The 26681-nt window shown below is 33.9% G+C and overlaps 1 long non-coding RNA gene across 3 annotated transcripts in view; it reads right to left on the bottom strand.

The window, feature by feature from the left end:
- Window positions 1-26681, bottom strand: part of LOC138694710 (uncharacterized) — a 680210-nt gene that overhangs the window by 190239 nt on the left and 463290 nt on the right. For all 3 annotated transcript variants that reach the window (XR_011330995.1, XR_011330994.1, XR_011330996.1), the window contains 2 exons: window positions 26057-26239; window positions 19205-19352 (listed from right to left, as the gene is read on the bottom strand). This is a non-coding gene — a long non-coding RNA (uncharacterized lncRNA). The remainder of the gene's footprint in view (window positions 1-19204; window positions 19353-26056; window positions 26240-26681) is intronic.

The raw sequence follows: 26681 nt of genomic DNA, 5'->3' as shown, positions 1-26681 counted from the left end.
TTGTAGTCATCTTTGTTACTGATAGCACAGAGTCCGGCCGCTTTCTAAATACGTGCAGCAATACAAGAAATCTCTTAAGACCATCCCGTCTTGTCAAACAAACGTCTCAGCACCCAACATTGGACCTTGAATACAGATCACCGAAGCTACTGTTGAAACCAAAACTAGTCTGACTCCTCTTGAATAAGGATTGTTTTTTGATAAACACGTTACAAATACAAACACATGACTAGATAAAAAAATAATAAAGAAAGGAATATAAAGTGTGAGAGAATTCGGACTTGAATTTATATGGAGCATCCGTCTAATTCATCTGGCCGACAGTTCTGAACCAACTTGCACCTAATTTGCACATTGCCTGTTCAACAAATCTCTAGAGAATACATCGTCTCTTACTAGTGTAACATAATCCTGATTTCATCATAGTGAGATTCTCAATCAACTTTCTCACAAATTGTTCAACATTTCCTTACTATTTCCGTAAAGCAGGCCTACTTTAACGTCACCGGGATTTCGCGTAACTCTGATGCAACTCCGTCTTTGGATGCTAATTATTGTTTAAAACCTATGGCGTATTTATAGGAGCATGTCATAATGTAACTGAAAGAATCAATACTCATCTATCCAAACATAATGTTTATTTTACTTCCAAAACAAAATTATACATTATTTAAAGAATAACCCCGAAATATGTATAATAAATACTTATCCTAATTTTACAGATTTGCATATTTTCATCAGCCTGCAACGGCTAAATATTAAAAGACGAATGTGGATATACCGCGAGCAAAATATATTAATAAATGCAATCATTTAAAAAATGCAATCCGTTTTGATCCATCTGTTGTGTTTTTGGAGTTAGGACCTTTTTTTGGCTTACGCAGCTCAGAGAATGACGCACTAGTCTTTTATTTACTTTATTGGGTTATTTTACGACGCTGTATCAACATCTCAGGATATTTAGCGTCTGAATGATATGAAGGTGATAATGTCGGTGAAATGAGACAGGGGTACAGCACCGAAAGTTACCCAGCATTTTCTCGTATTGGGTTGAGGGAAAACCATGGAAAAAATCTCAACCAGGTAACTTGCCCTGCCCGGGATTCGATCCCGGGCCACCTGGTTTCGCGGCCAGACGCGCTGACCGTTACTTCACAGGTGTGGACGCACTAGTCTTAACTGAGGCTATGTTGAGCTGGGAGTGTGACGTATAACCTTAACCAAGAGTATGTTGAGCTGAGAGAATGACGAAATAACCTTAACTAAAGCTATGTTAAGCTGAGAGAATGACGAAATAACCTTAACCAAAGTTATGTTGAGCTGAGAGAATGACGAAATAACCTTAACTAAGGCTATGTTGAGCTGAGAGAATGACGAAATAACCGTAATTAAAGTTATGTTGAGCTGAGAGAATGATGAAATAATCTTAACTAACGCTATGTTGAGCTCAGAGAATGACGAAATAACCTTAACTAAAGCTATGTTGAGCCGAGAGAATGATGAAATAACCTTAACTAAAGCTATGTTGAGCCGAGAGAATGATGAAATAACCTTAACTAAAGCTATGTTGAGCTGAGAGAATGATGAAATAACCTTAACTAAGGCTATGTTGAGCTGAGAGAATGACGAAATAACCTTAACTAAGGCTATGTTGAGCTGAGAGAATGACGAAATAACCGTAACTAAAGTTATGTTGAGCTGAGAGAATGATAAAATAACCTTAACTAAGGCTATGTTGAGCTGAGAGAATGGCGAAATAACCGTAACTGAAGTTATGTTGAGCTGAGAGAATGATGAAATAACCTTAACTAAGGCTATGTTGAGCTGAGAGAATGGCGAAATAACCGTAACCAAGGCTATGTTGACCTGAGAGAATGACGAAATAATCTTAACTAACGCTATGTTGAGCTCAGAGAATGACGAAATAACCTTAACTAAAGCTATGTTGAGCTGAGAGAATGATGAAATAACCTTAACTAAGGCTATGTTGAGCTGAGAGAATGGCGAAATAACCGTAATCAAGGCTATGTTGAGCTGAGAGAATGACGAAATAATCTTAACTAACGCTATGTTGAGCTCAGAGAATGACGAAATAACCTTAACTAAAGCTATGTTGAGCTGAGAGAATGATGAAATAACCTTAACTAAGGCTATGTTGAGCTGAGAGAATGGCGAAATAACCGTAACTGAAGTTATGTTGAGCTGAGAAAATGACGAAATAACCTTAACTAAGGCGATTCTGAGCTGTGATAGTGACGAAATAACCTTAACTAAGACTATGTTGAGCTGAGAGAATGACGAAATAACCTTAACTAAGGCGATTCTGAGCTGTGATAGTGACGAAATAACCTTAACTAAGACTATGTTGAGCTGAGAGAATGACGAAATAACCTTAACTAAGGCGCTGAAAATACTGTTTATAGAGCCCTAACCTTAACTAAACGCTTGTGACGTCACATATAGATAATACTGTCTGCAAGGAGTAATCGTGCAGAATATATGAGACTTTTTAGTAAAGGAAAGCGCGAAGAGAAATATAATTTCTAATATAGTAATAATGAATCCTCTATTGCTGTGGAGTAACGGATAGCATGCCTAACAGTGAAACGAGCGGGCAAGGGTTCAAATCCTGGTTGGAACAAGTTACCTGGTTGAGGTTTTTCCGGGATTTTTCCCCATAAGAGTAAATGCTGGGAACTTTCGGCGTTGGACCCTGGATTCATTTTCGCTGGAATTATCACCATCTCATTCAGACGCTAGATAACCGTAGAAGTTGATAAAATAAACTACTAATAATAAAAAAGTAATGTACCCAACGAAGAAAGACTGATGCTGAATACAGGAGTATAAAATATAATGTACATATAATAATGTTTCAATAAAGGTTTAATTTTAATGCCAAAATAATGTTGTTTTGAAACAAAACCTAATATTTAACATTATTCAAAATTAATTCTGGTACCAAGATTCCTTAATGATTTTTATATGTGTAGTATCTTCCTCTCATATGTACAGTATTAGCTTCTTTTGCAAGAACTAATGAAACAAGGCTAACAAATATAACTGGAGGAAATAAATTTTGGCCTAATCAATATTCCACTTGTTTTTTACATTTGTCATTAACCTCCTCTCCTGCTTTCACTTCTTCTTCTTCATCTTCTTCTTCTTCTTCAATCTCCACCTTTTAGTCACATTCCAATTTCGCTCATCTTCCTTCTTATTTTATTATTAATACACTTCTCTTTTTAAACATCTTCATCGCCTATATTTCCTTATCTTTCTTTCTTTTACGTTACACTCCTATCTTGCATCATAGTGCGAGCAAGTGGATGGATGGATGGATGGATGGATGGATGGATGGATGGATGGATGGATGGATGAGTGAAAAGTGAAGAACGTAAGGATGGCTGGGTGAGATAAATGCTATCAATATCGGTGCTACTTCTGGAGTTTAGTTTCGGAGTATAAAGTAACCATCTGGTAGATTTTGTCTGAAGTCATCTCGTTCATAAGACAGTGTCATTTTATGTGCCATAAATATAAGACGTAGCCTAACTCTTGCAGCTTTATAAAATAATGTATATAAATTTCAATCAAAGACACAACTATCTGCAAATGTTTATTTGCTACATGAATATATGGTATATAAACGTTTTCGTCTTGTGGGGCATCATCAGATATATTAAAATTATGTGATCTGAACTTTGATTAAATTAGATTTATGAAAGCAAATATGAGCAGTGTGTAATACATGGTGATAAAACTTTTTCATGAGTTATATGTATACTAATTGTAACAAAAATAAAATAAAATGATGAATTTTAATGCAGTGTAAATTCAAATTGATTAAAACTGAAATTGTGTGTACATATAACTCATGTTACATTATAATACATATTTATCAAATAATATTATGCAAAATATGATCCATGTTAAAATCAAATGAATAAATGGATAAAATCTTGGGTTAAAAGTTTTCAATGTTTAGAAAAAGACACGTCTTGGAGAACTGTGTATCATATCGAAGTTTGCAGTAACCGATGTTGTAGGTTGATTGTAATGTGCGTATAAAATTATCATTCATATACTGTGAACAAAGAATTATGATTTATTTATACAAATTATGAGCATTATTTAGTGATTAAATGGGGATAGAAGTCTACTTTGGTTTTGGAGATGTGAAAAGGTGTTAAGGTTACTTACGAGTACTTTAAATGTTGTCTAGTTTCGATGCAAATAGTGGTTATCCTTGATCCTTTAGATCTAAATAATCTATCTTTTATAATGCATATCGTTGATGAATTACTGTGTTTGATTAAAGGAAAACTGTGTGTATATGGAAGAATTCTGTAAAAAACAAGAAATGTTGCCATTAATATTTCGATCAATTTGAACTGTTTTAAGAGAAAAGAAATGTGAGAATGATTAATTAATTCTATGAAAGCGAATATGGGGATATTAAATTTTGTATAATATTATATTAATATCGGTTTTCAAATTACTTACGTACGTATATGTCTCGGTGTATGTGGGAGTGTTGATGGTTTGAAGCAGACTGATGTTGGGTAATCGTATGTGTTCTGCTGTGTAATGGCGGAGGGAACTATTTAAAAGACGGCGTATCATGATGTAAATGGATCTACTTAAAATTGTGTAAAGCGGGTTTCTAAAGTTTAGCAAATTTTCATTAATTATATTTTTATCTTTATTGTGGTAATATGAAATGAAAAATTCTTCAGCTGCATTTATAAAATTATTATTATTGTATGTTTTTAAAATACTTAATGTATCCTGACGTTGACCTAGTTCGTGTCCAGTATTGATTAAGTGTGACGCGTATTTTGATTTTTCTCTATTCTTAAAGTCATAAACATGTTCCTTATACCTCGTTTTTATGTTACGTTTGGTCTGGCCTATGTACTTCTTTTCGCATGTGTAACATTTAAGCATATATATACCTTTACTATTTAATTTATCATTGGTATTTATTGTATTAGGGATATTGTTATTTAATTTATTATTTGTTTTAAATGCTATATTTATATTTTCTTTATTGAAGAAGTATTTTAATTTATTAGATATATATTTGTTGTAAGTAAGTATTGACCAATGTTTTGGTTTTTTATTGTTGGATCTTACTAAGGTTGTGGCTGTTTGTCGTTGTGTAATATTTTCTTTTTTCCGAATTAGTTTTCGTATAAGAGTTTTACTGTATCCATTTTCATTTGCAATGTCTAAAATTTTTTGCGTTTCTTTTTTGTATTTGTTTTTGGATAAAGGTACTCGTGTTAATCTATTTGTTAGATAGTTGAACATGTTTTGTTTTTGTTTTTTGGGGATGTATTGAATCTACAGGTATACTATGTGTTGTATGTGTTGGTTTTCTGTAGATGTCATAACCTAATTTATATTTTTGCTTTATTATTCTTAGATCTAAAAACGGTATAGAATTATTCATTTCATATTCCACAGTGAACTTTAGATTTTTATGTAATTTGTTAAATGAGTCGAGAATGGAATTGTCGATAGAAGATAAAAAAATTTAGCGATATTTTAAATAAACGTAACATAAATTCATACTATAGGTACGTAGATGATACTATCATAATGTATGACAATACGTCAACAGACAATTCCATTCTCGACCATTCTTGAAAACCGTTATTAATATAATATTATACAAAATTTAATATCCCCATATTCGCTTTCATAGAATTAATTAATCATTCTCACATTTCTTTTCTCTTAAAACAGTTCAAATTGATCGAAATATTAATGGCAACATTTCTTGTTTTTTACAGAATTCTTCCATATACACACAGTTTTTCTTTAATCAAACACAGTAATTCATCAACGATATGCATTATAAAAGATAGATTATTTAGATCTAAAGGATCAAGGATAACCACTATTTGCATCGAAACTAGACAACATTTAAAGTACTCGTAAGTAACCTTAACACCTTTTCACATCTCCAAAACCAAAGTAGACTTCTATCCCCATTTAATCACTAAATAATGCTCATAATTTGTATAAATAAATCATAATTCTTTGTTCACAGTATGTGAATGATAATTTTATAAGCACATTACAATCAACCTACAACATCGGTTACTGCAAACTTCGATATGATACACAGTTCTCCAAGACGTGTCTTTTTCTAAACATTGAAAACTTTTAACCCAAGATTTTATCCATTTATTCATTTGATTTTAACATGGATCATATTTTGCATAATATTATTTGATAAATATGTATTATAATGTAACATGAGTTATATGTACACACAATTTCAGTTTTAATCAATTTGAATTTACACTACATTAAAATTCATCATTTTATTTTATTTTTGTTACAATTAGTATACATATAACTCATGAAAAAGTTTTATCACCATGTATTACACACTGCTCATATTTGCTTTCATAAATCTAATTTAATCAAAGTTCAGATCACATAATTTTAATATATCTGATGATGCCCCACAAGGCGAAAACGTTTATATACCATATATTCATGTAGCAAATAAACATTTGCAGATAGTTGTGTCTTTGATTGAAATTTATATACATTATTTTATGACATTACTAGACACATCTGAAATATAAAATGAATTGGAAAATCTTGCAGCTTTGCTTTCTTTCCAAATGGAGCCACGTGAAAAATCTATTGTCCTCGATAAGGTTTGAAATTAGAATCAAACGGCAAGCATGGGTACCATTAGGGCATAGAGGGAGATGATCAGCTTAACATGGTGGACCTCTCGAAATACGTGTGGGCGCTATCCAGCAGATCATGTCACGGGTTGCGGTAACAAGAGGAGTCCACTAATATGTTAGGACAGGTTGTCATACGGTCCTTTCCTCTGTACAACACATCGGTACTGAGATAACTTCTACATCCGTGGAGCATGTTAGTAAGCCAGGCGTCTCAATAAAACCTTCTTGAAAGAGTTGAAGTGATTAATGACAATTGGTTATGCAACTTTTTCAACGCATCGGGAAGGTTTCTGGGGGTCCTGAGAAGCGGAGACATGCATTCTCATAGACGTGTCGACAGTCAGTTGAGAGCAGAGTTTTTGAGAAAGGTGATGAAGGCAAATGTCACATTACCATAACATCTAATAGCTTGCTGTTGCGGTCTCGTCTCAACGCCCTTTCTACTTAATGTGTTCTACTTGTCTCTCAGGCTCCTTTTACTGACTGGTATAACACTTAAATTGTTGCACTTTACTTGCACTTTTTGCTAATGGAGGGAGAGTAAAAATCGTATACAGCCTACTAGTGACGTGAGAAAAGATTAGAAAAGGTGTTCCTCGACTTCTCTTCTCCTCTAAATAACATTATTTTTCATCGATATGTATTTATTTAATATTCATTAACACAATAATTTCTATAATTTATTACCTCTGCCATGACTGGCTTCGTTATTATACTACTTCATAATAATTTTTATAAACGTACCCCATATTCTAAACTTATGATTAGACTTCCAATTTTCAAGCTCTAAAATTTAGATTTTAGGTGCCTAAAATAGGGCAATAAAACTATGAAATAGGCTCTATAGATTAAAAACATGCTTTCAAAATTATACGTATAATGACCTTTCATCACATCTTACTCAAAATTAATAAATATCTCTTACCTACTGTAGGAAACTGTCGAGTTTGATTCGTGATGTGGTGACGTGCACGGGAAAACTGTATTTTGTTGTAGCTGCAGGGGTGAGAATGCTGCTATTGGCTGCAGATAAGAGCAGCGTTTGCTCCTTATAACTTCCAAGAAATCATTCGCTAGTTGGTTGGAACAGTTTGATTTATTTCTGAATTTAAGTAATGATATATTTTATATTACTGTACGGATAAGGTATAGCATAATGTCTTTAATTCGAATGCACGAAGAGAAAGTCAGGTCTTCATCTTTTCTGACAGAGAATTCGGAAGTAATGTTTTAGATCAAACAGTAGCAATATCTACCACGACTATGCTTCCCCTTCAAGGACACGGCTATATAGTCTGGCCACGAATTATCTCGTAACAGTACAAAATATTATTTGAGAATTAAGCATTCTATAAAAGCCTTGTCCTTTAGAAATTGCCTAAATAATTAACGAAAAAACTACAAAATGATTACGAAAAAACTTACATTAAAAGTCATTCACTTTAAAAACAGGTACTTCTCATAATTTCATCCACAATATACAACCATTAACTTTTGCATTGAGAGAAAATTTATTCGTACACTTTCTGTCTTCTAATACAATCTTGTAGCAAGAAACGAAAGCTTTTAACGTTTACTGAAGTCGAGGTCGCATACTTCAGTTTCGGGATTGGTTGTACTGGAAAGTCAAATTAAACATTTTGTTACATTTTATTGGCAAATCATTCCTCGCTGCATTGAGTTCGGCAAGTCCAAAATTACTGGAGAAATAGAATGTTACTCATAAATTGTTTTCCAGCGGTTTCCAAAGAAGCAATCACACCAAACGAAAATAATGTGAACTGACGTATAGTCAAAACAAAATAAGATGAGGTAGGCACCAAAGATTAGAATGACTAACACTTCAATGCTACCAACCTTGATCCTAAAGTACTATTTCACAAAGTTGTATTTATGTTTTGTAATGAAAACAGCAATTTAACATATAACTCGCTATATGGAAGAATAATTATATGTACGCAATATATTATGCTATAATTTCGGATTATAGGGCACTTTTCTCAATCGAATATTCCCACTAATTTTTTTTCCCATATTTTATACTCCCAAAGATGCAAAACTCCCAATTTACGCTTTCCCAATCGATTTTTCTTTCTCCCTCCAGTTCCAAAATCTAATTTTTAATATTATATTTCCCTCCAACATGATACTCTTTGTAGTGTAAGTAGGTTTTCGTAGTAACAATGGTGTCTGTTTTCTGTTGCCGGCAAATTTGTTGTATTTTTTCCCATCGGCATAATTCGAAATTTGTTATAATTTCTTCTGATTGACATAATTTCAAATTTGTGTGGTTTTTTTCTCAATTACATACTCCAAACTTGTAATAGTTTCTTCTCAGTGACATAACGGCGGAATTAACTAATACTCCCAGTAGAAGACAGTTCATATCGATGAGCATATTTATTATGAACAATAGGGCAATAATGAAAAAGAAAACATTAAAGCTGTAGAAGGAAGACTGAATGTCGTGCTAGAGTCAAAATCTGAAAACAAAAGCGAAAGGCGAAAATATTATCGCACTAAAAGGACCACAGCAGTCACAATATCAGCATCCTTCAGACAACGAAGATGTTCAGAATGCAGTACTGAAGTAACTGAAGTACTTGCAACATCGTATCCAGATACCAAGAATTCAAGGATAATATATTAACATAACTGAAATCAATAGGCTACAACTTGTCTCTGTAAACCTCACTGACTTTGTAGTTCGGAGATTAATAAATTAAGAAAAATGTCTTTTACGAAATGTGTCTTAGGGAAATTTTTATTTTGGGAAAATTGTTATTGGGAACATTTTCTTTGGGAAAAATAGATTGGGAAAAGTGTTCGTCAATAATAATTGAGATGTAAAATATACATACACAATATGACATATAAACAAATTTGGCGTCTCTAATTGAAGTAGCTTGCCTCGCCTGTTTGATATATTAAATTCTGTCAACCTAAAAGTTAGAAAATGATTAAATATCGTGATAACTATGACATGCGTGTATTCGAAATAGTGTTGTCAGTAGTTAAATGAATCTAACAGCTAGAAAATCACTAAATTTTAGTAAGTAGTGAGGGAAAAATGTTGAAGTTAAAATTTTGTACCTCACGTTACATTGTACCGATTATAAGCCACCTTAATGTGAATAGAGTCATCCTTAGGAAGATCCTTAGCACAGGATATGCAAGTTGCTTCATCTTCCAATAGAAAATGATACTTTCAACTTCATCAAGATGAAGCGAGTTGACTTTCATAATTACAAAGGATGCCTAATATTTAAAAAAAATGGATAAAATTAGTTCTAAGATCAAATTAGACAGTTCCAGGCTCTATACTGCTTGCAACAATCCATAAATCGTATTAATGCAACTTCATATCTCTTCAGGAACAAAATGAGATTTTACATTAAAATCGGATGTCTACTTATGTTCTTTGTTCCCGTCCTTCTCATCGTCGTCACCCTTCAAACTTATATCATAAAACTATATCCTTTTTATTCGCATTGTCCTAATTCATTTTCATTAGCCTATTACTACTTCTTCTGTTACATGTAACTTGCATATAACAGAAGAAAAAGCGGTATTCATGAAGAATACACGACTAAAAGCGATATGGGACGGACTCGTGAACAGGATGGATTGCAGCAGATGGATCTACGCTTCGACTATGTGGGACTCGCGCATCGGGGAGAGGAGCAGAGGACGTCCAAGGTGCAGATAGGTTGATGTCTTCCAGAGAGCGACGAGCGCGCAGTGGACGAGGTCAGCGAGGAACAGGCAGGCATGGAGTATCTGGAAATACATTACATCCAAGGAACTATCAATAATTTAAATTGTGTTTTATCGTATAGCAGCTACACTCTCTTGAATTGATTCACCAAGTGTAGTACATTCCCCAGCCTACATTACAATAATAATTATAAGAGGCTGTTGATCTTAAGATGATTTTAGGCTATTCATTCATTCAAATTTGACGTAATATACTACAATAGATAAGAAATGATAAGTAGCAGAGCTCTAGACATAGCATAACAGCAGTGTCATGCCACTGATAACAGTTAAGGAATATCAGAACCTTCACCTAAATTTCAACCTTGATAGTGAGTTGAAATTCGTACCAAATTTCTTATGAGAAGTCCTTCGAAGCAGTATAATGATATCCATTCATTTAATCAATCATTCATTTATTTATAGTTTTCTGCCCAAGAGTAGATCTATCACTTCAAACCCAGCATTTTCCAATCTTCTCTCATTTCCGCCTTTCTCTTCATGTTCCCATACTATCCATGTACCTTAATATTATCTACCATCTGATATCTTCTTCTGCCCTGAACTTTTCTCCCGCCACCACTCCTTCCAGTGCATCCTCCAGTAGTCGGTTTCTTCTTAGCCAGTCGTCCAGCCAATTTCTTATTCTCTTCCTTACTAATTTCAGCATTATTTTTTCTTCATATACTCTTCCTACCACAGCTTCACTTCTTATTCTGTCCGTCCATTTCACACACTCCATTTATCTCCATATCCATATTTCAAGTTCATCTAGTCGATTTCTTCACTTCATCATGTCTAATAGTGTCACACTCCTCATAAAGCACTTCACTAGTCTATTCCTTAGTTCTTTTTTTCGGAGTTCCGCAGAAGATGCTCTTTTTTTATTTTAAAAGATTTCTTTGTCATTGCTATTCCTCTTTAGACCTCTTAGCAGCAGCTCATGTTACTGCTTATAGTACACCCCAAGTATTTGAAACTGTCCACTTGTTCCACTTCCTCGTTTCGAAATAGCACGTTTATCTTCTTTGTTTTTCTGTCGAAAATCAAGGTCTCTGTCTTATTATTTCTCTTCATCCCATACTGCTCACAGTTGTCAATCTCATTTAGCTTCAGTAGCATACCCCTTAGTATCGTTTCCTCTTCTGCTAATAACGCTATATTCCCAGGCAATTTTGTGCACTTTATTCTTCTTCCTCCTACTATCATCCCCTCCCCCTATTTTTTAAAGCAGTTCTTCACTAAATCCTACAAGTATATATTGAACAGGGTAGGCGATAAAAGGCATTCTTGTCGCATTCCTCTCCCTATTCCAATCCTCTCTGATTTTTTTTTCCTATCCTGACTTTGACTCGTATCACATTACTGCACAGCCTCCACTCTTTCCAATCCACGCTAATTTTCTTCAGAATACCTTTCCAATCCACCCAGTCAAATGCCTTTTTTTAGGTGCACAAATATTACATAGGCCTACACTTCTTCATTTTTCTCTGGGTATTTTTCGCCCATTGTTCGCAGCAAGTTAAGTACAATGCAGGTTGGGTAAATAAATATATTGTGTTTCAAAATTATAGTAACACTTTCACATCATTATCATTATTAAGTGTTGGTGACACCATGATTTTATGCACTTAACTTGTTTATGAAATTCTCGAAGTATTTATTGACACGTTCTTGCCCTACTTATACGATACGTAATTTACATGTACTTGTTAATATGGCGAAAGTGCGAAGATATGAACATACCACTGTTATAAATAAAGAAATTTTAGTTCCAATCAAGAAAAAAGATTGTACTTTTATTTACAATACCTAATATCCACTTATGTTTGTAATTCCTGGGTTTTACTTGAGCAAAATCATTAACAAGCTCGTCTTTTACTTCTTAAGCCTTCATAAAAGTGGAATATTTCATTACTAAAAGTACACTTCTCACATTTTTTCGTTAATAGTACTAATTATTATTATTTTTTAAGTCTAAAACTAAGCGGGGAAGACAATTTGCCCCAGTGCTTCTCCAAAAATATCGCCTCTGATGAAAATTGTATCATTTCTCATTTACCTCGGCTGATAGCATAATACCTGTACTAATCGATCTCACAAAGACACTCGTTTTTATAACACGTTTTCTTGGATGACGTTATAACAAACTTATACTACATTATACGTTTATGAGATTTTATTAGGACAGAGACAACTTATTCTATAGCGGATAAGCCTGAAAAAACTAAATTCTATGTATATTATATTTAAGGAATGTCATTAAAAATAAAGACCAATGGAATAAATATAATAATAATAATAATAATAATAATAATAATAATAAGCTGCAGGATCATCGCTACCACTATCTTAATTGTCGTCATTATCATCATCATCATCATCATCTTGTTGTGCATAAGATAACATTAGCGCTCAATAGAGAAGATAAGGTTTCTTGGCATGATCTTTCCAACGTTTAAAGTTACGAATATACTCAGAAAAAAAGCAGTCTTATTAGTTATACGCCAGACTCTCTATGTATTCTTTATGGTAAATGTAGAAATGGCCTATCTAAGATATCTTTTAGATTGTAGCTGTTAAACAGACCCGATATTCCGAGAAATGGACATCAATGTTCCAAATCGGTAGTCGCCACAACTGAACTAACAAAAGACGATGGACTGATAAACAGTCTAGCACGGTTCATTTGGTAAGCTTCTTTCTCGCCCTGAGGGAAGTAAAAGAAAACAAACAGAGGGCGATTTGCCGCACAACATTAATTCTTATAATATAATATTCCGTCTCAAATATTATTCTTTCATATCCAGGAGTCATTTCTCTTCGTCTTGCCTCCTTATCAGAAACTGTGATCGTCTTCTTATTGTTCGTTCGAGTCCTGCTCACTTCCTCTTTTGACTAAAACATAGCAAACCTACATATTGGTCGTCCACATAATAAATTAGAACAAGTCCGTAGAATAATGGAAGTGGGGCACCAAGCTACCGGGTGACTTATAAAGTGTTACTTACATTTTCAAAGTGAAAAAATAGAATTTAAAAAAATATTGTATATACTATGGATGTATAGTTGAGTGGTCTAACTTGTAAACAGTAGGTGTGAGCTACGGCATGAATTACTCATTCGTGTGTAATCTAGCGCAAGCTATTGTTTTTTACTAATGCGAGTTTCAGATCACTGAAAGGATTACTCTTTCCTGCGTCGTGAAGTGCAAGTTATTGTATTTTTTCTGATTGTTTGAGGAGTACCCACCCGTTAGTGAATAGTGTATTGCAAGCTATTGTGTTTTTTTTCTAATTGCTTAAGAACACTGACGGGATCACTCATTCGTGCATTTTATTTTTTTATTTTAGTAGGTTATTTTACAACGTTTTATCAACATCTTACTGTAGGTTATTTAGCGTCTGAGTGAGATGAAGTTGATAATGCTGGTGAAATGAGTCCGGGGTCCAGCATTTGCTCGTATTAGGTTGAGGGAAAACACCGGAAAAAACTCAATCAGGAAACTTGTCCCAACCGGGAATCGAACCCGGGCCACCTGGTTTCGCGGCCAGACGCGCTAACAGTTACTCCACGGGTGTGTGCTCGTGCATTGTATAGTGTAAGCTATTTTTTATATATTTTTTTTTTTTTTACTGAGAACACTGAATGGGGTTGGTTGTTCTTACATAGTGCAGTGCAAGCTGTTGTTTTTTTTCACTAATTGTTTCAGAACACTGAAAGGGTTACTCATTCTCACATAGTATAGTGCAAGCTGTTGTGTTATTTATAATTGAGAAAACTGAAGGGACTACTCATTCGTGAGTAGCATAGTGTAAGCACAGCTGATATGTTTTACTAGGGATAGAGGAAAAAAAAAATCAAGAGCCTGCCCCCTTATTTTCAGGAGCCATCACATGTCGTCCATACATGCAATGAGGAATCGAATAAAGATACATCTACTGATATACATTAAATAATATTAAATATCTACGCAGTGCAAACACACGCTCTCAGAAACTCTTTGAAGCAATTTAGGACAATATCTTGAGATGCGCAACAAATGTAACGATATTAATTTAAAAAGCACTTTCGAATTTCTTCCTACAACCGCTTGTGTTAACACTTAGTATTAGTCGTAGTAACATAATTGAAATCGAAATATTATAAAATTTTGAACTCAAACAATTTAGTCTTTTTCCCTCAGATCTCCAAACTAATATACTCTATACGCAATTCTGGATTCATCCATACGTCTTACATGCCCTGCCACATAAAAATTTTAGTCGCCATGGCTACATGGAGACCGGAATTTGTCTACCTTTGATTTTTACAATAAGTAAAACGCATCTAGGTATTTTAGATCTAATTAAAGTTTGAAATTGACAAATGAAAAATTATAAATTTCAGCACAAACTTAAAATAAAACAAATTGTGAGAGCGTACATCACGAGTATCTACAAATTACAATCAATGACTCTAAACATTTTAAGTGTTTCAAATGAAAAAAAAAATCTTTCTGGTAAAATACATTGTATTATTCCCTAAGGACATGTTCGCTACCAAATTGTAATTGTAGCACTCATTTCCAACTGCCTAGCTTTGTTTTGTTTTTGTATGTTCACTGAACAGCAGACCTGAACTAAGTACCGTTGGATGCCGTCAAGCTACACTCTATACATACTTAACACTGTTGCGGAGGCTTTAGGTAACCAAACGCAGGAGTCTAGCTATAAGTTATAAATGCGCGCTTTGAGCATGATTTATGTTTCTTCATACCACAGACCTGTTTAGCAGGTAATGGATATGAAGAGTTCAAATTTGTGAAATTGGCTGATAATTAAGAAACCAAGCAGTCAAATCTTGCTCTAGTTCAGAGGACTATACCAACCTGGGAATATTCATATTCACTGAAATACCTGCACTAGGGTTATACCAATATATATTTAATTACGGTTATGACGATGTTAAAATGCAGTTCTGGGGAATAGTTCACAGAAACAGATTCAACAGATAGGTTGCCAATAATTACTCGTCATTACAGAAACGAGCAGATGTTTCTCACGAATCTCTAGTATTTTCTTACGTTCTTCGCTATTCTGTTTTAAACGAGGAAGCTCTGTTCTCTACAATGTGATTAAAGATCTATCCAGCAGGAGGAATCCGTGTGAGAAGGTTAAACTGAAGCTTGTGGTAGTGCAGTGGTATGGGAATTTCGCTTGCTCACGGTGCGTAACTTCTCTTCTAACACACTTCAATGTTAATTTCTTTCTAATGCTTTTTCTACAACTAATCGGTTTTTACCGCGTATGTTGGAGTTATGGGTTTCGGTGTCCGAGAATGAGAATTCTAGGGTATTTAACAGTTTCTTTTCATCTATCAACGAACATTTTGTGGCCCTATATTGTAATAAAATAATGTCACATCCTTCCTATTGTAGCGTATTTCAAATTTTCAGCCATTAGTAGTACTACTACTACTACTACTACTACTACTACTACTACTACTACTACTACTACTACTACTACTACTACTACTACTACTACTATTATTATTATTATTATTATTATTATTATTGCAATTATTATTATTATTATTACCAGCAGCAAGATTAATGCAGTCTCTACCACCTTATCCCAGCTCTCTCAAATACATTTTAATATTATCCACCCATCTATGTATTGGCATCCCAAAAGTTTTTTTCCCTCAGATCTCCAAACTAACAGTCTATACGCATTTCTGGATTCACCCATAAGTGCTACATGCCCTGTCCATCTCAAACGTCAGATTTCATGTTACTACTATTATGTCAGCTGAAGAATACAATGTGTGTAATTCTGCGTTGTATAACTTTCTCCATTGTCCTGTAATTTTATCCTTCTTAGCCCCAAAGCAGCAGCAGCAGCAGCAGCAGCAGCAGCAGCAGTAGCAGTAGTAGTAGTAGTAGTAGTAGTAGTAGTAGTAGTAGTATTTCTTCTCCGATAGTGGGTGGAATACTTTAACCAATCGTTCATGCTTCAACACGATCGAGGCTAGAGATATTTTCAGAAAGTTATGTATTAGGTTGAAATAAAATATTGTAAATAAAATTCAAATATCGATAGGTCTGTCGAGTGGCTGTCGCTTAGGTTGATCGGAAACAGCCGAAACTGGCCGAATTGTGTTCCCGGCGTAGTCAAGGTCGATCTCCGCGAGTCATACTAGTTGATAACCGGTTTCGTAAGCACAGTCGATTTGTCAGTGTATTGCTTGTTTGATGCATTTGCTCTGCTCTTTGTCTATTCTGCAATATTGTATAATTTTCTGAGAATTTGGTATAATAATTCACAACATACAACATTCATTTATGACAATTATGTGAAAAAATTATTCTTACTAATCTTTCAAAAAGAAATTTCGTCGTAATTAACCGAGACACATATCAAATATTGCTTATGTTTTTAAATATAATGCAAACACATGTATTTCTACAGACAAGACATAGACTCAACCCTGTTTTAACAGAGGAAAGGCTTGACATAGGGTACCAATTACATAATGTGAATCCTGGATGAAAATGCAGAAGAAAATGTTAGTGACAAAATTTCGTCCGAAGAATTTTTAATCGCACAATGTGGCAACTTTGTATTTTACAAATAAATGTTACGCCTGTGATCATAGCTAAAAACTATCCGTACGCTGCTGCTTCAAAACTAAATGTTCAAGTTTGAACTACCTCCCTAGTCTTTTTTTTTTTTTTGCATTTCTTTTATCTATTTTTTTTTATTTTAATTACATTCCTGTAATGTATTCTGTGCAGTGTTGCCACAAATTAAAAATTCTTCTGACGAAATTTTTTTCACTGATATTTTGGTCTCCGTGTTCATCCTGTATTCACACGATGCAGTCCATGTGCTCGAATTTCGGGACACCATGTAGAAGTAAATATTGAAATCTTGTTTAGTGTATATTTCTTCCACATCGGTGGTAGTAATTATTTACTTAGGAACATTAGGCTATATTCACAACTATTACAATATGAGTCCCGCGCCGTGGCGTCGTGGTCTAAGGCATCTTGCCTAGGACTCGCGTTACGGAATGCGCGCTGGTTCGAGTCCTCATGGGGGAAGAAATTTTCTCATGTAATTTCGGCCAGTGTATGGGACAGGTGCCCACCCAGCATCGTGATGCACTTGGGGAGCTACGATAGGTAGCGAAATCCGGTTACGCACACCAGCTGTAACGGCTTACTAATCATCGTGCTAACCAAACGATACCTCCATTCTGGTTGGGTGATCGTTCACCTCTGCTTCGGCATGTGGCCGTGAGGCCAGCAGCCGGCTGATAGGTCTTGGCCCTTCATGGGCTGTAGCACCACGGATTATTATTACTACAATATGATTAAATTACTCATTTTTGGGGTCAAAGAGAACTTATAAACAGTTTTGAGTTCAGTTTTAAAAGGTTTTCCTTACAATTCCTAAAAACTAACCCAGGAAATTCTTGACACTAGGATTTCTTTCAGTTATTAACAGTTAATAGTACTGATAGTTGTTAATGGTATGGATATGAAAGACGATGTGAATGTATGGCGATAAGAAAGTCATGGTACCTGATAATGGTACAGAGAACAATTTTATTAATGTGCTATGAGAAAAACCACCTGTATTATAAAATCTACCTTCAGCGATCGAATTGAGTCTTAAAGGTCAGGTCCTAAAATTTGTGTTTATTATATTTTATTTTAGATATACTTCTCTTAGTTTTCTTAAAAAAAAAATGGTTGTTTATGTGCCGTTCATTTCACTTATGTTCGTAAAATTTAGTTCCCAATAATTTTACTTTACGAATTAGGTGACAGATGTGATACCCTAATTTAAGTCCAACTAATCTCCTTTCTCCTTACACTTTTTAAGCAGGTTAGGACCAAAATTTTCACATTCTTTGTTTCGTATGAACTTTTCTTTTATTTTCTCAGCAGTCGAACGAAGTCAAGAATTTGTACCAAAGTACTGCTACATTTCCTCGTTAAAAAGTCATAGCAACGCAGTGTTGAACGTAATTAATGTTGTCGTCAGTAACTACAAGATCTCTTCAAGTTTCTTTCGTCTTGAAGACATATTTCATTACTTTTTTTGGGGGGAGGACATCGGAATATTCATGAATGTTACACGACAGACGACCGGACTGTGTCGATAGGAATGATGCCTCAGACAGGTCCCACTGCTCGTATTTTCTCCTAAACAGATGTAATGATAATGCCACTACAACTTGGTGTCTATAGAACTGCCTTCAGTTAAGCTGCATAACTTATAATCTCTTAATCTGATATTCCTTTAATTATTCAACATAACACATTCAAAGTAGAAATATAATTCCTATTCCAAACCTTTACCATCAATATAAATTTCACTGATTTTCGTGCAATAGTTTAAAATAAAAACTCAATATTCGAGTAAGACAATATATACAGGTATGTTTGATGATATAACAACTTCAGACGCTAGGAAGGTTTCTATAATTTCACTAGTCCATATTTTCATTGTTTAAATATAATATTGAAACCGATTAAAAATGAATCAAAGAATCTCCTAAAGCTTTATTTAAGATGAATTTTACACAGGGCGAACAATTTAACTCTTGTCCAGAAAACGGCAACTTCAGCTGTCGGCGGACTAGCTCCCACTCGCTGGTTATGGAGACAGAACATTATCGGTGATTCGAAAAATCACACATTACTAATGTAAACAGTTTAAAAGCCATTTACTCACCCAAATTGAGAAAGGAGATTTCGAAGCTGTCTGCCTTCTTCTCATTGGCTTCTGCTGAAAATGACGTGATCTTGACCGAGACTTCTACGCAACCACTCGTGCGGGATAGCAATGTTTCCTCTTTTCGGCTGGCAGACAATTGTTTATCCTGAAATTATTGAAAAACAATTAATCAATATAGTATAATTTTAAGTGAAGTTTACACAAAATAAAACATCTATAACATTAAGGGAAAGGAAGTTATTTAATTCAATTCAAATGTTACCATACGTTCGCCATATTGTTCAACAAGCAACAATATTTTTTTCCATGCTATGTATAGGTTTTTCAGAAATTATAATATAATATCTGTAATTTGTATTGAAATCAAATCGTTCACCTCCTGGATTATTGAAGATCTTCCTTGAAAAATGTAACATCAACTTAGTGAAATATATGACTAAGGTGAAAAAGTAATTTTGAAGCATAGGCTTACATTTATAACAATAAACGATTGCATCCAATAGCTCAATAAACTTGTATTCTTGATTAGTCGAATGGTTCTAGTAATGAATATAGGCCTAATGAAATATGCCCCTGAAATTATTTTCCTTTCTCCTGAAAAGTGTATCAGAGATTTGTTGGCTACAGGGACATCTTCAATTTAGAATGAACATTTCTTTCTTAATTTTTCCAAAACCAAAAATCTGAATATTTAACATCTGATGAACGTGCTAGATAAGGATTGGAAACGCATTTCGTTTAATTAGAATGCTCATAAAACTTTCTAGTAATTCAGCAAAAAAAAAAAAAAAAACACAGAATAGAAAAGTTTACAATTTGAAAACTTTGGATTCAACTTAATACTATATTATTTGCAGATGGTGAAATAATTATGTCAGATAAAGAAGTTAACCTACAGAAAGCCACATTTGTAAATAAAATTAAATCTTATACCATTTTCATCTTAAGGGATTAGGTACAGCTTGCAGCAATACAATTTTTGTGAATATTCAAAATTGTTGCCTCCATTACTGTATCTTGTATAATAATGAAAATTGGTATGTGTAAAACATTGTCCTTCTGCTAAATAAAAAAAAAAATATTTTTACAATCTAAAAGAAAAAATATTATTATTATTATTATTATTTTTTTTTTTTTCAAAATTTAAGGGGACACTCAACTATATTTTGGAACTTTATTCCTATTTGACCAATCTTTTTCAAATTTGGAGAAAAAGTTTAATATACACATGGAAAGTAACATGCAAAATCTCAGCTCATTAGATCCAATACTTTTCAAAATAAAAATTATTTCAATTTTTAATCAATCATTAATTGAAATATTACTTTTAATTATCATTTTTTATTTTTTTGCTTTGTGCATTTGACTGTGACTTCTCAATGAATAGGGGAAGAATTCTGGGTATTGATTTAGTTCTGTCACGTAAATTAGTGTAGAAATTTAATTTGTCATTTCTATGACACTTTTTCTCCAATTTTTAAGTTGAGTGTCCCCTTAAAATGATGGCAGTTCTCTGTGCAGCATCTCTCATAACTCATAAACTTGTTAACTTTTTCATGTTCTCTCTCTTTTATTTTATTGCTGAAACTCATGTTCACAATATCATGCTCTTTCAACTACATTCCTTAACACAATATTTTTCTTTATTTTGTGTTAGAAGAAAATACTTTGATCATTTTTTTAAATGAATTTATTTTTTGTCATACAATCTATCAAAGGCAGAGAAGTAATCTTGCACCATATTGTAGATATGACATGCATAAATGCACACAAAAAATTTAATCACAGAATGTCGGATAGTTTTTGAGTTATGTGGGAAACGCTTTATCACTGCACAGTGAAATGGATTTTGAAAAAAAAAAAATTATAAATAATTATTTTTAATCTTAAAGAGATTTTTTCATGTAGCAGAAAGACAACGTTTTACACATGCCAATTTTCATTATTGTACAAGGTACAGTAATGCAGGAAAAAATGTTGAATATTCCCAATATTTTACTGCTGTAAGCTGTACCTAACCCCTTAAATCATAAACCAAAAGGAGAAGAAGATAATTTGTTACAGTAAAAGTCTAAAGCTATGCACACAAATGAATATGATGAAGCTGATGACGATTACGACGGTGGTGGTGGTGGTGGTGGTGGTGATGATTATGAATGATTGTGCCGATTAGGGTTATGACGGTAATGTGGTGGTGGTGGTGGTGACGATGACGATGACGATGATTATTATTATTATTATTAATATAAAGACTTAAACTTCTGTTAGGGTATGGTTCTAACCATAAATTCCTTAAATATATAACCTAGATTTCTTACGCTTACTAGATATGAAATACGCAGACATAACCTCAACCTAATATTTTCACCACTTTTTCTGTAAATTATTTCTGTTTGTTGTGACGAATTAATGAGGGCTTATATTTCACTTAAATATTACTTTTAATTTTGTTTAAATTCAAGGGATACTACTTACTATTCTTCGTCTTGGTACAATGGAAGCTATTTAACGAAATAAAGTTTGAAGGTCATTTCTTCAATTTTTAGGTATCCATCGTTTCCAGTTCGTTAAGAAAGAGATTATTTTCTACTCTCTCGCCACACTCGCAATAAAATAATGTCTTGTAAATGACTAATCTAAATTCAAAACTAGCTTGTTACGGAATACCGTAATCAATCAGCCGATTCAAGTGACATGGAACAAAATTAATGTAATATCACTACTAGTATCTAGTTCACAATATTTTATTTCACATTCACTTACGTTTGACTAATTTCTAGAGAGTAATCATAATTTTTTATCATCCTATGGCATTAATACATTATGCACACAACAGAAGCAGTCCTGTACCGACATGTGTATTTGTAATGCAAACGTGAATCTCATCAGATGTCGTAAGTTAAGGTCACCTTTCCATCACACGAGAGATGGCGTTCTGATGGACAGCCGACTCTCCTTCTATACAACACAAATATCCATATGTATAAGAGATTTGTTTATAGGCTACCAGAGCTTACAACTTGTTTCTTTTTCTGTCTCTCTCTCTGTCTTTGTTAAGGCTAAACATATTACGTAAGGCAGGACTAGAAAACAGTGGCATTTCCACGGCCACCAACAGTGTTAGGCCTAATCGATAATTGCTAATTCGCTAACACTGCCTAGTATAATGTTGTATTTCCTTAAATATGAAAGAGTAGAGTTTCTTGTTAAATATTAAGCAACTATAAAAAATTCGATACTATGTATTTTCGAATTTTCTTTCAATCATCACAAACTCCATCATTTTATTCTATCAGCATCATGATATTGTATTTGCTACTGTCATTTTATCCTTTTATAATTTCTTTATTCTTTTTCACAGTCTCCATCATCATCATCATCATCATCTTCTTCTTCTCTTTCACCGTGTCGTAAACTTGCATCTTCTACTCTTTTCTTTTAATGTCACTTTCATGTTGTACATTTCCTCATGTCAATTTCTCTTCGCATCGTCTTCTGCTCGTCTTTTTGCACAACTTATTGTGATTATTGTTATTATTATTATTATTATTATTATTATTATTATTATTATTATCATCATCATCATCATCATCCTTTTTCTGTCATCATCGCATCACTCCCTTCTTTGTGTCAACATCTCCATATCACAATCCGTTCCAAATAACCTTCCTCTTCAAGTCACTCTCTTCATTGCTTCTTCTTTATATGATATTCGATTTCTTCGTGCCTTCAACTCCTCTATTAACTTTCTTCTATTTTTCTTCTTTTTCTCGTGGTCTATCTCCTCTTCATCCTCTTCATTCTCCATAACATTGTATTGATGTCACCACTTCCATATAACTTCATCCTTTTTCATGTCATCATTTTCATATCACTCTTTCATCGTATGATGACGCAGAATATCTGCATGGAAATATCATATGTACTTCGGTACATTAAAATAATAATATATGATATGCGTAAATCACTTCGTGATTTAAGACGGCGCTTATTCCGTCGGATCCCGGCCAACTAGTCACTCATATCGAGTGCACCTCAGCATATGTGTGGACTTCGGTCCTGCGTTCATAGACATCTATGACGTAGTGCAGAGGGCGGCCACTAGAGGGAACCCAAGAGTTGGAGCTTAATCTGAGACGATTCTAACCGGCGTCGGAGTTGTATCCGGTATGGCTTAGTGGATAAAGCATCAGCACGTAGAGCTGAAAACCCGGGTTCAAATCCCGGCGCCGGAGAGAATTTTTCTCCGTTCCATTACTCTTTCATCGTATGATGACGCAGAATATCTGCATGGAAATATCATATGTACTTCGGTACATTAAAATAATAATATATGATATGCGTAAATCACTTCGTGATTTAAGACGGCGCTTATTCCGTCGGATCCCGGCCAACTAGTCACTCATATCGAGTGCACCTCAGCACATGTGTGGACTTCGGTCCTGCGTTCATAGACATCTATGACGTAGAGGGAACCCAAGAGTTGGAGCTTAATCTAAGACGATTCTAACCGGCGTCGGAGTTGTATCCGGTGTGGCTTAGTGGATAAAGCATCAGCACGTAGAGCTGAAAACCCGGGTTCAAATCCCGGCGCCGGAGAGAATTTTTCTCCGTTCCATTACTCTTTCATCGTATGTTATTTCATGTTATCTCATACTTCAAGTCATCATTCTCATGCCGTACCTTTCTTCATGTCATCGTTTGTACTTCCACTCCTCTTTCTGCATGTTGTCTTCTTCATATCATCTCCTCTTTGTTCATGTCATCATTTTCATGTTAACTTCTCTTTCACCACATCCCTCATGTTAGCGTTTTTCTTCTCAAGTCAACATTTTCATGTCATCTTCCGCTTCTTCATATCATCAGCCTCAAATCATCTTCTAATTCTTCATGTTACCATTTTCATTTCACTTTCTCTTTCACCATTTCTTTCTTCCTGTTATTTTCTTGTAACTTTCTCTTTACACGTCACCAGTTTCGTACCACCTTCCCTTTCTTTATGTCATCATCCTCATGTTCCCTTTTCCTAATTCGTGTCATCATTTTCCTTTCATCTTCTCTTTCTACATGTCACTATTTTCATGTCAAATTCTCTTTCTCATAGTCATACAACAGTATCTTTCTTGTTGCCATCATGTGACTCTCTTCATGTCATCATATTTATGTCACCATCTCATTCTTAATATCATCCTCCTCATATTGCCTTCTATTTTTCTATCATCATATCCTTGCCACTTTCTCCTATTCCATGCTGTCGTTTTCATGCTACCATCCTCATGTCATCTTTTCTTTCTACATGCCAACATATTCATGTGACATTCTCTCTCTTGCTGTTATCATTTTCACGTCATACACTCTTTCTATAATATGTCACCATATTCATGTCACCTTCTCTTTCTTCATGCCATCATCCTCTTGTTTCTTTTGTCATCATTTTCATTCTCTTTCTTCAATTTAATGCTATTATTTTCATGTATGCTTCTCTTCCTTTATACCATCATTTTCAAGCCACCATCTCTTTCTTCATGTTATCATGTCATTTATATGTTACCTTCTCCTACATCATGCTATCATCCTCATGTTACCTTCTCTTTCTACATGTTTTCATTCTCATGTCAACTCTTTATTCATGTCATCGTTTTCATATAACCTTATCTTGCTTCATTTCATCATTTTACTCTTTCTTCATGTCAATTTTCTGGTCACCTTCTACTTCACGTCTTCTTCCTCGTTTCATCTTGTCCTTATACATCTCATTATTTTCATATCATTTTTAATTTCATTTATTGTATTCCATAGGTCTTACATTAGCATTGAAGCTTTAAAATGTGGAACAAGTCAAACTTTTACAAGATTAGGATTTTTTGACAATATGAAGTTATTTCATCATTTTCACTTCACCTTCTCTTTTATGTCGTCATTTTTATGTTACCTCCTTCTACTTAATGTCATTTTCATGTCACCATATTCATGTTACCATCTCTTCCTACATGTCATCACTTTCATGTTGCCTTCTCTTTCTTCGTGTCATCACTTTCACGCTAACTCCTTCCTCATGTCACCTTTTCTATCTCAATGTTATCATTCACATATCACCTTCTACTTCGTGTCATCATTTTCATGTTATCTTTTTCTTCAGATCACCATTTTCATGGTATCTTTTCTATTTTCATGTCACTATTTTCATATCAACATATATTTCTTGTTGTCATCATTCTCTTGTCATCATCTCTTTCTTCATGTCATCATCCTCGAGCCAATTTTCTTTCTTTATGTCATAATTTTCATGTCATCCCCTAATTCATATCATCATTTTCTTGTCATCCACGTCAGCTTGTCTTTAAATATGTCATCAATTTCATGTCATCTTCTATTTCTACATGTCATTTTCATGTGATTCGGATGTGAATGGCATTGCAAAGAACATTTTACACACAGGAAAATGTTGAAAAATATATGTGAGGAAGCAGTGAATGAAAATCAACTATCTTTAGGATTAGCACCAAGATGCCTTTTAAAAATGTTAGCTTGGGACTTCAAAAAGGGAGGAACAAGTAAAGTGGTAACATTTTCTGATAAAGGAATAGTTTAACCAGTTTAAATAAAAAAATATATAAACCTCAATTTCTTTTTGTCCAAACTCTTCAAATATCAGTCATATCTTATGTTTCTAGATATATCACAGAATTTGTATAAATAACTACTTAGAATTATAAAAAAATATTTAGAATATATATGACATTTTTTATTCTTTTTGTTTTGTATCTGTAATGTTCATGTTATTTGACATTCTAGGACAGGCACTGAATTAATTCTTCACGATCATCTCAAAAAGAATTTATTGCTTACTTTCAGTATAAAGTCCTGAACTCATACTTCAAGTCGACTTGTCAACCAAGTCTTCATAACAAGACTCGTCCATTTTTCAGGTTGCTTCTTGACTTCCAGATTTCCAGCTCCTTTTCCATGTCGTTTATCGCAGGATTGTTCGTATATTGATGTTCTTCATATTACCTTCACAACACGTAATACCTATAAACCGAAAGAAAATAACTGTCACATCACAATACTCAGATAATGAAAAAACAGTTACAATGTAGTTCTAGACAATCTCAATATTTCATTGATTGATACTAAATAAATTTTATATCGAATCAACTAAGACAATTCCCATATTTTGTTTCGAAAATATTCATTGCTATTTCATGCTGTACGAGAAACTTATTAGCGGTGAATAAGACGGTTTTAGAACAAGTTTACTCAAAGTAATCTAATTTTTCTTGCCAATATTCAATTACATCTCTAATAAAATCATCATTTTTGCCCCTTATAGTTTCATATTCGCACGGTGTATTCATGATCAACTTTAGTGCGGTAAAATCATCTACAACTTTGGCAATTAATTTCCATAGAAGGAACGGAAAAGGTAATGATATTAATATAGTTTAAAAAGTTACATTTGTAATGAACACAA

This window comes from Periplaneta americana, chromosome 2 (genome assembly GCF_040183065.1).
Source record: "Periplaneta americana isolate PAMFEO1 chromosome 2, P.americana_PAMFEO1_priV1, whole genome shotgun sequence".
Taxonomy (NCBI): Eukaryota; Metazoa; Arthropoda; class Insecta; order Blattodea; family Blattidae; genus Periplaneta; species Periplaneta americana.
This window is presented reverse-complemented; position numbering and strand designations above follow the sequence as displayed.